Below are 15246 nucleotides of genomic sequence, written 5' to 3'. Positions count from 1 at the left end.
CAGAGGCTTTGCTGCATTTCTTTATTTTTTTTTAATTACAATGGAAAAATAAAAGGATTGAACAGGAAAGTTAAAATAAAATTAAAAAAAAAACTTTAAAAGTACAATGTGAATGAAAAATGATGGTTTTACTCTTTGCCTTAAAGTAAAATAGCCTTTATCTTTTTTCCCCCCTTACAACAGCCTCCTCTACCTAGATAATGCATTTGGTTAGATTTATTTGCTCAGCCCAGAAAACTTGACACTAAGGGGATTATTTAGTTTTAGATTCGCTGTAGTCCATAGTAATAGCCAACAGGGAAAGGAATGAAGCAGCGATATTAGCAGGGAGATGGGAGGGGAGGGTGGACGGGGGAGGGGGTGGCAGGGACTGCAGCTAAGCAAAACTGCTTGCATAAACACCATTAAGAAGATTTAGACATTGCTTTTCTTATCATCAGCACTCCTGGAAGAAAAAAAAAAAAAAAAAAGAGAGAGAGAGAGAGGGAGAGAGAGAGAAAGGAGAAAGGAAAAGGGACAGGCCCTGACTTGCTGTGCATGCGTTTCCATCAAGGTTCAATAGAAAAATAAAACCAGCCCAGGGTCCATGTGCAGCAATTCTGCCGACCTCTCCAAGTTACCCCATCACGCTCCAAAGGAGACATTTGTTCCACGTGTTAAGAGGAGGAAGGAGCAAGTCCAAAGAGGAGAAAACACACAGTTTCCCTGCAAAGACTTGGCCAATTTTATACATATCCATGAGACACATTTATTTTTCTGTAAAACGCTTGCATTTTCTTTGTGCACTTCCAAGGGGTGGAGTGTGTGCAGCAGAAGAGGAGGGAGAGGCTCCCGTGAGTTAGAGATCAAACTTCTACAGGCAGAGCACTTGGCAGCCCAACTTTTGGAAACGTGTCCCAGATTCACCAGCCACTGACTCTGTGAAGGGACACGGCCAGGAGCAGCAACAGAGCACAGGCAGGAGAAGGCTCTGGGAACGTTTCTGGTCAGCAGAATCATAGACTCATGGAATGGTTTGGGTTGGAAGGGACATTAAAGATTATCCAGTCCCACTCCTGCCATGGGCACGGACTCCTCCCACTAGGCCAGGTTGCTCCAAGCCCTGTCCAGCCTGGCCTTGGACATTTCCAGAGATCCAGGGGCAGCCACAGCTTCTCTGTGCCAGGGTCTTACCACCCTCACAGGGAGGAACTCATTCCCAATATCCCATCTACCCCTGCCCTCTGGCAGTGGGAAGCCATTCCCCCTTGGTCTGGCACTCCAGGCCCTTGGAAATTCTCTCTCTCCATCTTTTGTGTTGGCTCCTTCAGAAACAGGAAGGTCACAATTAGGTCAGTCTTGAAGGCTGAACAACCCCAGCTGTGCCAGCCTTTCCTCCCAGCAGAGCTGCCCCATCCCTCTGCTCACCCTGGTGCCTCCTCTGGGTTCTCTGCAGCAGCTCCAGGTCCTTCCTGTGCTGGGCCCCAGGGCTGGGGCAGCTCTGCAGGGCTTGGAAAGAAATATGTAGGAATTCCCAAGGACTAGAAGGACTTTCCATGCGTCTGGATCAAGTCACAGAGCAGAAATCGTCTCTCTAGGACACAGGTTTCTCCCCCACAAGCACATGCTGGTGCCCTTCTTCCAGCATGGCACACATCCAGCCAGGGAAGGAGGGACATCCAACTGCCCGTCTTGGCTCAGAGCAGGAGCTGAAACTGCTTTTCTCTGGTGCCACCACGGCTGGTTGTGACAACCTCTAAGCTTGCCAGATGCCTCCACACAGAATTATGGAACTGTGGAATCACTAAGGTAGGAAGAGACCTCCAAGGTCAACAAGTCCAACCATCAGAGAGCCCAACACATCTCAGAAGAGCAGGTACTAAACTAAAGCTTATTCAGTGGGCAGGGTGAGGGGGCGCAGGAGCAGCTGCTCCACACCCTGGCCTGGTGTTGAGGACCCTATGAGGACACCAAGGGAACATGGTGTGTCCTAGGGGAGGGACAGCCTGGTCACTCAATGTTCTTCCCCTCCCTACTCCCATTGGAAGGAGGCACAAGCACTCAGCTCTCTCTCCATGAGCTCTTCCACCCTGGTGTAACTCCTGTGTAAAGTGCAGCTGCCAAAGCTCCCGAGTCAGCAGATCCCAGCTGCTGAGGCATCCACAGGAAGGGAATGCAGATGCTATTTTTGAAGTCTCAATGCTCTGAATTTTAAACAAAACATGTAGCAGCACTGTGGAAGAGACAGAAACCGTCCTGCTCCAGAGCATGAAAACCTTCCTGTCACTGGGCATTAAGAGGAAAAGTGTCCTTGGGGGCCCTCGGCATTTTTGCAGCTGCCAAGGAGACTTCTTGTCATAGAATCATGGAATCCCAGGATAGTTTGGGTGGGAAGGAACCTTAATCCTCACCCAGTTCCATCCTCTGCCGTGAGCAGGGACACCTTCCACTATCCCAGGTTGCTCCAAACCCCACCCAACCTGGCCATGGACACTTCCAGGGATCAGGCATCTTCTTGCATTTTACTCTCTGGAAACTGCTTTAATCAGTGGGGGCAGATCAACTGAATTAATTCTTGCATTTAAAGTTAAGAGGTGACTTCACTATTTATCCAGCTATCTCTCACCATGGCAAGTAGATTATTTGATAATCAGCTTGTGCCTCTCTGCTTTTACTTGGCTTCCAAAGGCAGCTTGTAAAGCAGGGAGAAGAAAACTGGGGAGTAGAGTGTGAAGTTATTTTGGGACTTGTGATCATTGTGGAAGGGGTGGAAGAGTTTAAACCCAGGGGGAAACACAATTCATTAATCCTTTAACTTCAGGATATAACATCTTTCCCTGTTGATAATGCTCATGAGAACTTAACAGCTCTTGGATCAAAGCAAAGGGAACATCTCCATCACTGAATTTCTAATATTCCTGCTATTCCACCCATCACACTCAGTCTCCTTGGCCCTTCCAGATGTAGAGAAAATTCTGTGTCCCAAAGCCGGTTCCTGGCTGGGTAAGGAGAGAAAATCTGTTCCAATTCACCTCGATCTGGTGGTGCCAGCCACATCTTGGAGCAGAGGCATTCAGACCTGCTCTGATTAAGTCCTGTGCCTTGCCAGGGTTCACAGAAAGAAAGAGAAAAGCAGGAGAGGGTCCCAGGTGCCCAGATGATGCTTGTGGCCACCACAGGCTGAGCCTTAAGGAGCACGTGCAGTCTCAGTCCACTGGCGCCCTCCCTGTGCAAAGGGGGCGGGAGCTTCAGCATTTCTTAGGAAATGCCTGAATCACTCCTTTTTTTTTTTTCCTTGAAGCATCACTTCCATCTTGCCTGGCTTGAGCTTCAGCCAGCTGCTTTTCATGCTGGAGCTTATCTCTGGCAGGCACAGTGACACTGTGTGGCAGGGCCTGTTGTGTCTGCTGAGGAGCTGCAAAGCTGGGCCCAGCAGCTGACCCAGAACACAAGAGCCCCTGGTCTTTGTTATCTCCTTCCAGCACCCAAGTTCTGTGCTCTGCTCCAAGATTAGCTGCTCTCCCCCAACGAGCCATTATGCCCGTGGGAAATGGGTGATTTCCTTTTTCCAGAGCAGCTGTTTTCCATCCCCAGACAGTGTTGCTCCATTTCAAGTGAATTTTCTGTGTCTTCTGTGGAGCCTTCAGAGAAGCCCATCCCCGAGCAGTTGATGTATTCAGCTCCTTTCCACCATGACTAAAGCTTTCTGCATCTGCAGCCTGAACTTCTCTCCCTTGCTATCAAGAGCTGTGCCTGTTCACAATTTTGTGGTGGCAAACTCGTTATCTCCTACCACAGAGGAGGATACAAAAACTCCCAAAAACCTTGTGGTCCCACTCACTCAGAGCTGTCATCCACCTCACACAGGCTTTTGACTGCAGCCCTGGGATGTGTCAGGGATTTAATGGATGCCATTGCAGCAGATCCCAGAGTGGCCACGCAAGAACACCTAAATTATCAAGATTTTTGAGTGTAATCTTAAAGTCCTGCTGGACAGATGGGAACAACTCATGTCCTGGTGGTTACCAGGAGGGGAAGACACTGGAGGAGTAAAATCTGGCAAGCAGGTGGGCCTGACGTGATTGGGATATGGTGGTGGCTCAGAGCAGGGCGCTGCAGCTGCAGCCCCATCCTGGCTCACATGGCAGGACACAAAAGGATGGGGCATCCTCCTGGAAGGTGACAAAAACTACAGGAGAAGAAAGATAAATCTGCCCCAATCCACAGCCTGCGTGGAACGAGGTTCAAACTGTCCTATAGACCCTTTTTTGCTGTGTTCTAGACAACTTACCTGTGTCTTTAGGGTGAGTGGGACCCTCATCAGGACTCCCTGTGTGTGTACTCTCCAAACGTGGGACAAGAGACCTAGAAGCAGCTTGGGCTGGTAGCCAAGGGCACCTGACTGCGGGAGGCTGGTTCTCTCTGCAAAATGAGGAGCACCTCCTCCCAATACAGACACATCTGGGTTTTCACACCCAGATTCCGTTCCAACCCAGAGCTGCACAAGAGCTGACCTGGCTGTAGAATTCAGTTCCTGCTCCTCTGTTTTAGATGGAGCACTTCCAAGTGGGACTGCAATCCCTCCAGCCCTTGGGCTCTCTGTGTGTAAGGTGGGCTGGCCTTATCAGTTTATAGGTGGTTTTTTTTTGTGTTGGGGCAGAACCTGTGGCAAGGGTGACACCAGAGCTCCTGTGGGTGCCTCCCTGACTGATTTCCTCTCAGCTGCAGAGCAGCAGCTGGTGGGAAATTAATTGTGTAGCATACATTTACAAGTTAATTGCAGTTTCACTGCAAGGTGGGAAACCTGCATTTGATAAATGTGAGAAGGAGGCACCAGAAGGTGCTTTCGTTGCCTGGCCCCAGCTCTGGGGTTCTTGTCTCACTGCTGTTATCCCTGTCTGCTACACAGCAGGTCAGGGTCCCGTGGTGCTGAGTGAACACAGAGCAAGAGGAGCTGCTGCCTCAGCAGCAAGTGAACAGTGCTCAGCTCTCCCAAGCAGATTTGCTTGTTCCTGCATGATTCCAGTCCTAGTTTTTTTTTTTTTTTTGGTGGGGGGGGTGGGGGGCTTTCTTGGTAGATTCCATAAGCAGATGTTTCAGCCAGGCTTGAAGCACCCTTGGTAATGAGAGAGGAAATACTCAGCTGGTCTAATTTTCCTCTGAGGAATTGCCTTTTCTTCAAAGGTCTCTGCTTGCTGTTCCACAATTACCTGCCTCTCTTTTTCCTTAGTGAGTGGCCTCAGTTGTGTTTTTCTTGATGGGCCTCACTGTGCAGGCTCACAGATGTGATGGGGAATGAATGAGTTGAAAGCAGAAGATGTCAAGCAATGGGTAAATGATGAGGAGAAGGAATTTAATACTCGGCATCACAGGAAATGAAAGGCAGCTCTGTTCATCTGCAAACAACAAATAACTTGCACTCCAGTAAGCAGTTTGTCTTCTATTCCAGTTCACACCTGCAGCAGGGGCAAGAAGGGAAAGTACTAAACCCCATTATCCTCAGAGTAAGAGATCAGAGGGAGGCAGAAATGAGACAATTTCCATATAGACGAAGCAGCAGAACACAATTTTGGCGTGCTTTGACCATCTGCAAGATGCTTCAGAGCTCTGAGGAACGCTGTGAAAGCTGTCAGCTGGGCAGCTGAATGCAGAACTGAGTCAGCCAAGAAAAGGTGTGAACAAAGCCATGGAGAGCAGCATCAAAGGAGGAAGAAACACCCCTTGCTGGACAGGCACTGCTTTCAAATGCTGTGTGCTCCCAGAATTCCAGCAGGGAGAAGGTATTTGGGAGCCCTGTGGAGGGGCCAGGCTCCACGTGGTGGTCCCTGGGCTCTCATAGGGTTCAAGGTCTTCAGGAAGGCCTGGCTGCAGGTGCCTGGCTTTGTTCAGATAATCTGAGTTGCCTTAAAGTGTGCTGAGCTCCCTGATCCTGACCCAGCCATCCCAGCTTGGGCTTTGCTTCCCATCTATCCTGACTTTTTGAGCCTGTGCTCATCCTTACACTCACAGGAGAGCCACAGGATGCAGAAAGTTGTGAGCATGTGAAACTGAGCATCTGCCACCCATCTAAAACCATTCTCTGGTGAGATCAGGGCATGTGATCCCCAAGCTGGAGCAATCTGGGATCGTGGAAGGTATCCCTGCCATGGCAGGGGAGTTGCAAATGGATGATCTTCAAGGTCTTTTCCAACCCATTGGAATGGGGAAAATGACCAAATTATCAGCTCAGAAACATAAAATATGAAATGCCAAACCATTTCATATTTTATATTTCTGAGCTGATAATTCAGCAATAACAGGAGGAGAAGTGCCACAAAATTCAGATAGGTTCTGATGTATTGTTTTGCTCAAGTATCTCTCTTATTTATGTACTTGTGAAGGACAGAAGCATGTGGAGGAGAGCCAATTTATGTTTTGGCTTTTAATCTGTGCTTTCATGGATTTTTTGGGTTTTGACTGGACAAATGGTCTTTCCAGAGCACCTGAGTAATTCGCATGAGACCACCAGAGTATGTAAATGGGTGCTGTGTTGGCCGTGCTCAGCTTAGTGGTTGGCACTAAATGGTATTTCATGGAATAAAAAACTGAAAGGTGGAGAGGAAGAACTCTCTTAAGGATGCTGCTCTTGGGATGAAGAGGTATTTCAACATTTCAACTGCCTCTTCAGCTCAAGAGGTGTTTCAGCTGCCAGCATTTCCACCATCCAATGGTGCCAAGAGTTCCCATCTCCCATGGCCCAGGGGGGTGCCAGGGGACAGGGAGGTGAAGGACATCCGCCTCCTCATGGCTGTGGGTCTGAACACAGCAGCAGACCACAGTTCCACCCACTCTGCACTTCTGTACAAGCTTTAAAAAGGGATTTTTCTTCCACAGCTCTGAACCCACAAACTTTCAGCACAACCAGGGTCCTGCCCAGCTCTGTGGTGGGAAAAAGCACCTATTTTTTTTTTTTTTGGGGAAGAACCACCTATTTTGGTTTCCTTTCAATTCCTTTGATGCCCTCCCGAGGGTTTTTACTGGAAGAAGTGCATCTGATTTTGTAGTGTTGAGTTGAACCTCCTTCAGCCACACCTTCCAGCCTGGGAACCACCCAGAGGTGCTGCTACTCTGCCAGAAGAGCTGGGAATGCTGATGTTAAAGAGGCATCACGAGATAATTCTTCAAATATATTTTTAATGATAAGGAGCAGTTGCTGCCACATTCTCCATCTGTTACCTTGGGCAAAACATTTAAACCTCCTGCACCCCAGCTCTTCTTCTGTGAAGCAGGGTAATCACTCTGCTCTCATCGTGGCTATTTCATGCCTGGGGGAACAATAGTCTTTTGCTATTTCTATGCAGAGTGCCTTCCACCACAATTATTGGCATGGCGACCACAGAGTAAGACAGAGCTGGGCTCTGTGGGCATTTCAGGGTTTTCCCTTGGGGGTACTGCCTTTTGAGCAGCCCCTCTTAATCCACCTGAGTCAGGTAAGGGCTCTCTGCAAGATTGTATTTCCTAAAATTGCCTTAGCAATGGTAAAGCAAAAGAGGGGGGGAAAAACTCTGCAACAAGGCCCCCTTTGCCATTTTGCAGCAATGGTTTTAATATTCCCAGCTATTGTTCCAGATCTGACAATAATATAAAGTTTAAAGGCGAAAGGGGTGGGCAGAGGGGGCAGAGAAATCAAAGCAGACCATTAGGCTGAATGGTTATCAGGGCGCTTTGCTCCAGGCAAAGAGTTAATCCAGACCTGGGAGAGAGCACTGGTAGTTAAAGCCCTTTAATGGCCTAAGTCCTATGATAATTAGTCCTGCCCTGGAGGTAGCTAAGTGAGCTACTCCAGCCTGAAATGGAGCTCATCCACTGCTGAGGCCATAATCCCCTGTGCACAATGAAAGCTGAACTAATTCACTGAGTAAACACTTTCTCAGTTACTTACACGCTGTCTTCTTTCAGCCTGACACCAAATAGATTCACTTCCAAGAGCTGCAAAGAAAATCAACTTTTTTTCCTCTCTCTCTCTCTCTTTTTTTTTTTTTTAATAAAGCAACTGATCTTAGTTGAAATGCATTTGGATTTAGTATACAGGGTATAACTTGGGCAGATATCATCTCCTGTCTCCTGGCATCACACAGCAGCCCCTTTTATTTTAGCTCATTCCAATGGCAGGGAGCAGAAAGGCATTCCCAGGTATTACCTGTTCCTTTCTCCTGCCATACCCCTGGAAAGCCACACGCTGGAGGAGAGCAGGAGGGTGTGTGAAGCTGGAGAAGGTCAGGAGGATTCTATTCTCTCAGTCCTCGAGTTCTGTGCCCTCAGCTCCCTCAGAGGCTCAAGGTGGGATGGAGGAAGAGCAAATTGAAGCAGCAATGAAGGAAACACCAAATATCCTCAACCATGGAACCCATTCTTCCTGCTTTTTTCTTTTTGTTTTAAGAAGTGGAATTGTACATGCCACAATGGCCTCTGGAAAGACATTCCATGAGTGCCTGGTCTTCCCTGGGTGCATTCCCTGCCTCCTTCCCATGCTCCCTCCCAGTGCTGCTTCCAAACCCACCTCCAAGGCACAGCTCCTGGTGTGCTCCATGCTCCACTGGAACATGGGAAAGGGAGCCAAGCAGGAATGGGGGGATGGTGGCTCTGCATGCAGGAACCTGCACTCTCCCTCTTGCTTTGAGCTGTCCCTGGCATCTCCTGCTCTGCAATTCACAGAATTCACAGAATGACCTGGGTTGCAAGAGATCTTAAAGATCATTGAGTCCAGCCCAGCCCCAGCACCTCAGCTAAACCCTGGCCCCCAGTGCCACACTCAGGCTTTGTTAAACACACCCAGGGATGGTGACTCCACCACCTCCCCAGGCAGCCATTCCAGAACTTCATCACCCTTTCTGTGAAAAACTCTTTCCTAATATCCAACCTAAATTTCCCTTGGCACAGCTTGAGGCTGTGTGCTCTGGTTGTGTCAGTGCTGCCTGGAGAAAGAGACAAACCCCATCTGAGCACAGGCACCTTTCAGGAGCTGCAGAGAGTGATAAGGGCACCCCGAGCCTCCTTTTCTCCAGTCTAAACATCCTCAGCTCCCTCAGTGGTTCCTCACAGGGTTTGTGTTTCCAGCCCCTCTCCAGCCTCATTGCCTCCTCTGGACACCCTCGAGTGTCCCAATGTCCTTCCCAAACTGAGGGGCCAGAACTGGACACACCCTGGTGAGAGTTTTGATGTCACAGGTATCCCTTATCCTTCAACCCTGATAACCATCCCACTGGGAAGCCCATAGTCATCGAATCATGGAATGGTTGGAGTTGGAAGGAATCTTTAAGCTTATTTCATCCCATCGCTGCTATGGGCAGGGACACCTTCCACCATCCCAGGTGGCTCCAAGCCTCATCCAACCTGGCCTTGGACACTTCCAGGAATCCAGGGGCAGCCACAGCTTCTCTGGGCCTCAGCACCTTCACAACCAGGAATTCCTTCTCAATATCCCATCTAACCCTTATTGCCTTCACAGTGATCAGGTTTTCCTTGTTTACACCAGAACTCATTGCTAAGGCTCCGTCTGGAGCCTACAGGGAGAACAGGACATTCCTGGAGCACTTTCCATCCCATCCCATCCCATCCCATCCCATCCCATCCCATCCCATCCCATCCCATCCCATCCCATCCCATCCCATCCCATCCCAAGATGGTTGGCTGAATTGAACTCTGTGAAGGAACATTCATCTCCCTAGGCTGGAACATGAGTTTGGACCCCTCAGCTCAGCTCTTGGCACTGTCAGTGTCCAAAGGCAGAGGAGAGAAATCCCACCCAAAAGTGCTGCTGGGGTTGCTTTAAGGCAAAGGACTCAGTCTGGGGGATTGACACTTGTCTGGCCCCACCTCTCTGCAAATTTTGGTCAAGATGTACCTGCAAATGGATCTGGTTTTGTGAGTCACTCCTCCAAAGCCTCCCTCAGATGCTGTCTGGAAATCTTCCACCCCACTGGCCAGGATTTGCCTGATTCCCAGGAAGCTGCCAGCATCTTGGGCCAAGCAAAAATGCATCATTTTCTGCCTTGTCTGTACACAAGCACCTCCATATTTGTGGCCATCAGAAGGGGGTTTTGACCTCCAATTAAGGAAATATTTAATCTGATTTCTTATCCAAAACCCCTCTTTCCCAAAGAGGGATTTTCATGGTGCTTCCTGGCCTTCAATAGTGGAGGAAAACATAGAGGAAACTCTGCCTTGCCTTGATAGAAGAAGAAAAGTGAAATCCTGATCTAATTTTATACTTCCAAAAGGGAAGGATAGACATAAAAGGATCTGCCAAAGAGAAGAGTCTCATAATCAAAGGGGAAAAATAATAGACTTTATTTGTTTATTGGATATTTAAATATATCAAATTCATTATCAGCTGGAATCTGGCCCAGGAGAAGAAATCTCAGCCAAAAAAAAAAAAAAAAAGCCTTCATCAATTCTCTCTGTGATCACTAGCAGTTCTAGTTTTATGGGGACCAAATCATGGGCCACAAGCTGGTGAGGACAGGGTAGGAAGAAAATGGAATGGAGGGTTCAGGAAGGGCTCATCTCATTCTTTGGGATGTGAGGCCACCCAGTGTGGGGATTCATCCCTTACTGATGGAGAAGAGCAAGCCAGATTTCCTTATCTGCTCCCAGGCCACCAGGGAAGTGTGGGATCCCAGCCCTTAAAAAGCCTTGGAGGACCAGTGCCAGCTGGGGAGCACTGGAGATGTGTCACAGACATGTTTTATGAAAAATCTTTTCGTTAGGATCTTTTCTCCTGACAAGCTGAGAGGCCTCAGAAATGAAATGTAAACAATGATTATCTGCTGCTGTGGAATGCAACAGGTGCATGTGTGATTGGTCTCATGTGGCTGTTTTTAATTAATGGCCAATCACAGTCTAGCTGTCTCGGACTCTCTGGTCAGTCACAAGATTTTATTATCATTCCTTTCCTTTCCTTGCTAGCCTTCTGATAAAATCCTTTCTTCTGTTCTTTTAGTATAGTTTTAATATATCATTTTCCTTTAATATAAAATATACCATAAAATAATAAATCAGCCTTCTGAAACATGGAGTCAAGATTCTCATCTCTTCCCTTGTTGGGGTTGCCTGCAAATTCCACAAACTGGGAAGCAGGGGTGTCTCCTCTCTTTCATCTGCTGGACACACCTGGCTGAACTCCCCCTCTGAGGTGTGGGGTGTTGAGTTGGGCATTGAGAGCATGCCCAGAGCCCAGCGTGGCCCTCAGTGATGGGCAGGAAACATTAAAAATGGTTGGTGAGCTGTTTGAAGCGAGTGCTGAGGGAGGCAGGACACGCAGGCTCTGATGGCTCTTATGGCATGGAGCGAGTTGGTGAGTGGTGTCACCGGTGTTGCTTGGAGCTAGGAGGGAAAAAATCCTTCTGAAGTGCATATTCAGAGATATTTTCTTCTTATGAAGGGAAAATAGAAACAAAATGGAGGGGGGGGGAGAAAGGGAAGAAGCACATCCTCTGCATCAGCAGCAGCTTGTGTCTCCAGGCTCTCTGGCGATGATACCTCAACCCACCCATTCAGCAGTCCATTATCACTTCCCTCCTTCCATTATTCCCCTTCAACTTTATCAGACGTAAGCATCGTCTCAGACGCTCCAACTGGAGCCTTGTAATTGTCCCTGGTTCGAGCTCGATAGCACCTTGAACCGCCAGAGTAATCTCTGCCTTAAAAAAAAACCCGGCTCTGCAAGGAGATGATGCTCGAATTTGCCTGTGGCTATGCGGGATCTTTAATAGGGAACTCTTTTCTCTCTGCCTCTCCCGAGCTCGCAGATAAATGGGAAATTTTTTTTATTATTATTATTTATTTATCCCCAGCCTTTTTTAGGCTGCCTGTTAGGCAGCGATCACAGTATTTATTACGAGGTTTGCAATATTATTATTAGCAGCTCCTGGGGGCACATGGTGGAAGAAGTGGGTGGGGAAAATGGAATAATATCAGGCAGGAGTTGTCTCTGGAGGGAGAAAAATGAAATGAAATGGCATTTCTTGGGCATGTCCGTGTGAGGAAGAGCCAGGCTCCAAGGGATTGACCCTTTCTCCTCACATCTAGGCAAGGTTTGGGCTGGGAAACCACGAGTCCAAGCTGGGTTTAATTAGGAAAGAAGCCACTCTTAATTTTATGCTGAGAAGGGAAGGAAAAGATGCAAAGCCCAGCTCAAAAAGCAGATGAGGAGGATCTTGGCGCTGCTTTGCAGCCTAAGACTCACCAGCATTTGTAGATAAGCCCAGCTCATAGCCCAGACAGCACCAAAAAAAGGGAAAATATGTGAAAATCTCTCTTAAGTGAGGACCTACCTCAGGAGATTGGAGGCTGGGGGTGGCCTGTTATTACCTGAATTGATTGTTTCCTTCTAATAAACAAGACCCATCTTCCTGCTGATGTGTGCCTCCTCCTCTGACCTCTAGATTCTCATGTTCCTGCCCCAAAATTGACTCTCCCGCTGCATTTCTCAGCTCCCTGTTTACAAAATGTCAGCTGGAAATTGCTGCCCATCATTTAATTGCAGACCTTACACTTGGGTGCTCGTATCTGTGAGTTTCCATGAAATCTTCATTGTTATCTGGCCTTTTATTCCTCATGTTTACACCTGGTAGGAAATATTTGCTGCTTTTTCCTTTAAAGGTGATTGCAAAGGGGAAAATGAATTAGTGCCAGTTGTTGCTTTATGATGTATATCTGGAAAACCTCGAGGGTGGGGGAAAAAGGGAAATAGTTGAATTCTGAAGGTGCTTTTGCACATTTTAACATTGAAAGTTGCGGACAAGTTATTTTTTTTTACTTAGTATCTCCAGAACATTAAGAAAGATGGAAGTTTACACCATTAACAACAATTTGCAAGAGATACTCCTAAATGACAGAGAGTTTATTTGTTGGGTGGGGTGCAGAGGTCCAGCGCCTCAGAGGAGCCCCAGAGAGCTTTAAAAGTGCTGTCTAACAAATTATCCACTAGCAGATGATAGAAAATTCCTTTTCTTCCCCCTCCAAGCCACAATGGAGGCACGACTCAAATCTGTCAGCTGGATGGTTTCCAATGCATTTCCAAGAGCACAAGGCCACGAGTTGTGCTTATTTTGGTGCTAAGCCTGTCCCAGGAGATGGGATAGAGGAGCACTGCGGCATGGAGAGGAAGGATGTGATTCACAGCACTTCTGGGGATGCTCCATGAGCATCGCATTGGGAACACAAGCATTCTCTCCTCGGGTCACCACCTGCCTCTGGTTAAAATACCTCAAGTTTAAAAACATTTCCTCTGTGGTCACATCAATGCTGTCCGTCCTCCCGGTGTGGTGGGTGGGGTGTTTTTGTGTCAACCTTTGGTCATCTGAACTGGTGGGTGAGAAGAGTTCATGGTGGGGCTGGGCAATGCAATCCTGAGCTCCAGCCCTGCCCTGGGCTGATCCCAGGGTGGGCAGCAGGAAAGGGATTGGGATTGTGCCCCTCTGCCCTGCTCAGGTGAGACCCCACCTGCAGAGCTGCCCCAGCCCTGGGGCCCACCAGCACAAGGACGGGGACCTGCTGGAGAGAGCCCAGAGGACTGGGGGTGCTCACCTGGAGAGGAGAAGGCTCCAGGGAGAGCTCAGAGCCCCTTGCAGGGCCTGAAGGGGCTCCAGGAGAGATGGAGAGGGACTGGGGACAAGGGTTTGGAGTAACAGGACGAGAGGGAATGGCTTTAAGATGAAGTAGAGTAGATTTAAGGTGGGGTATTGGGAAGAAATCCTTCCCTGTGAGGGAGCTGAGGCCCTGGCACAGGGTGCCCAGAGCAGCTGTGGCTGTCCCATCCCTGGCAGCGTCCAAGGCCAGGTTGGACAGGGCTTGGAGCACCTGGGACAGTGGAAAGTTCCCTGTCCATGGCGGGGGGTGGAACTGGATGATCTCTGAGGTCCCTTCCAACCCAAACCATTCTGCAGTTCCCTGCAGATTCCATACTCTCTTGGGCTTAGGGGTTGCTGATCCTGGTAGGACTCATGCCACCCCTGTTGCATCCTACAGCTCCAAGTTAGGCTCAGTCAGAACTAGGAAAAAACCAACAATCACAGATAGATCGGGTTTGTATCCCAAAGGAAGAGCTGGATCTTTGCAGCAACAGGACTGCAGTGTCCTGAGTTGTACATCAGCCCTTTGTATCCCTCGTGCAAAGAAAAGATCTCTAAACAAACACCTTTTTTTTTTTTTTTTTCCTTAGATCTTACTGGCATGACTTGTGATTATGTTTTAGGATTTGTGAACCTGTTTTAGGATTTGTGAACCTGTTTTAGGATTTGTAAATCTGCTGCCTGACTTCTGAGCCAATCGACTGTTTCAGAAGTCAGTCAGGGAGTTAAATCTGATGTGTAAAGTCGTGGTTTGTAAATCAAGCTGCAGTTCTCAGGTTAGCTGAGAGGATTTATGAATCTGGATGGAGATATCGAAATCTGGTTTATAAAAGTACTGATTTATAAATAAAACCCCCAAAGTGCAGCTTGGCTTGGCAGGTGACGAGTCAGGAGGTGCAGGGTGACCATGACATGGACACCCAGCCCCAGCTGTCCCAGAGACCCCTCCACATCCATCAGCACTCCTGGATTTCCCCTGCACCAGGAAAGGGAAGCTCAGTGCTGCTGGATCACACCAGGACCATGGAGAAGAATTGGGGTGTTGGCCATCATGGGGCGAGTGGTTTCCCAGCTGTTCTCCAGCCCCTGGTGGGCTTCCCACACTGGCACTTGTGGAGCAGCACCTCTGAGCACCAAAACCCCTCCATCCTCCTTTCTCAGCCCTCAGCACCCCAATTTCCACCAAAGGCAGGGCCAGCTGCTTGAGAATGGCTGCGAGGCTTCAGAAGTTTTATGGTATAAAAGTGTCTCTTATGTGAGAAAAAAAAAAAGAGGGGGGGAAAATCAAATTTCTACAGTTCTAAAACTTTTTTTAAAGCATTTAAATTTTAAGCTGGGGATTTATAAATGGGCTATTAAAGTTTAAGAGTTTCATTATAGTTTTTTTTAAAATCATAATTACTTTAGGTAGGGGAGGAGGGATAGATCTACTTTATTCCTAGTGGAAACTATACATATATATGAAGTATCTATATAAAAGCTGGAACTGAGCTTATATTAATACAGTTTAACTGATATTCAATAACTTCACCCTCCCTTTTTCCTATTGTCCATATTTAAATACTTCAAAAAGAATTCTAATCAAGTGGAAATTAATAGGGGAGGAAAGACTGGGGTAGCAGGAGAGGGCTCTAATCCCACTCTCTCTTAATAT

Source organism: Camarhynchus parvulus, chromosome 9 (genome assembly GCF_901933205.1).
Source record: "Camarhynchus parvulus chromosome 9, STF_HiC, whole genome shotgun sequence".
Taxonomy (NCBI): domain Eukaryota; kingdom Metazoa; phylum Chordata; class Aves; order Passeriformes; family Thraupidae; genus Camarhynchus; species Camarhynchus parvulus.
The sequence above is the reverse complement of the archived record's forward strand: the minus strand, read 5'-3'. Positions refer to the sequence as shown.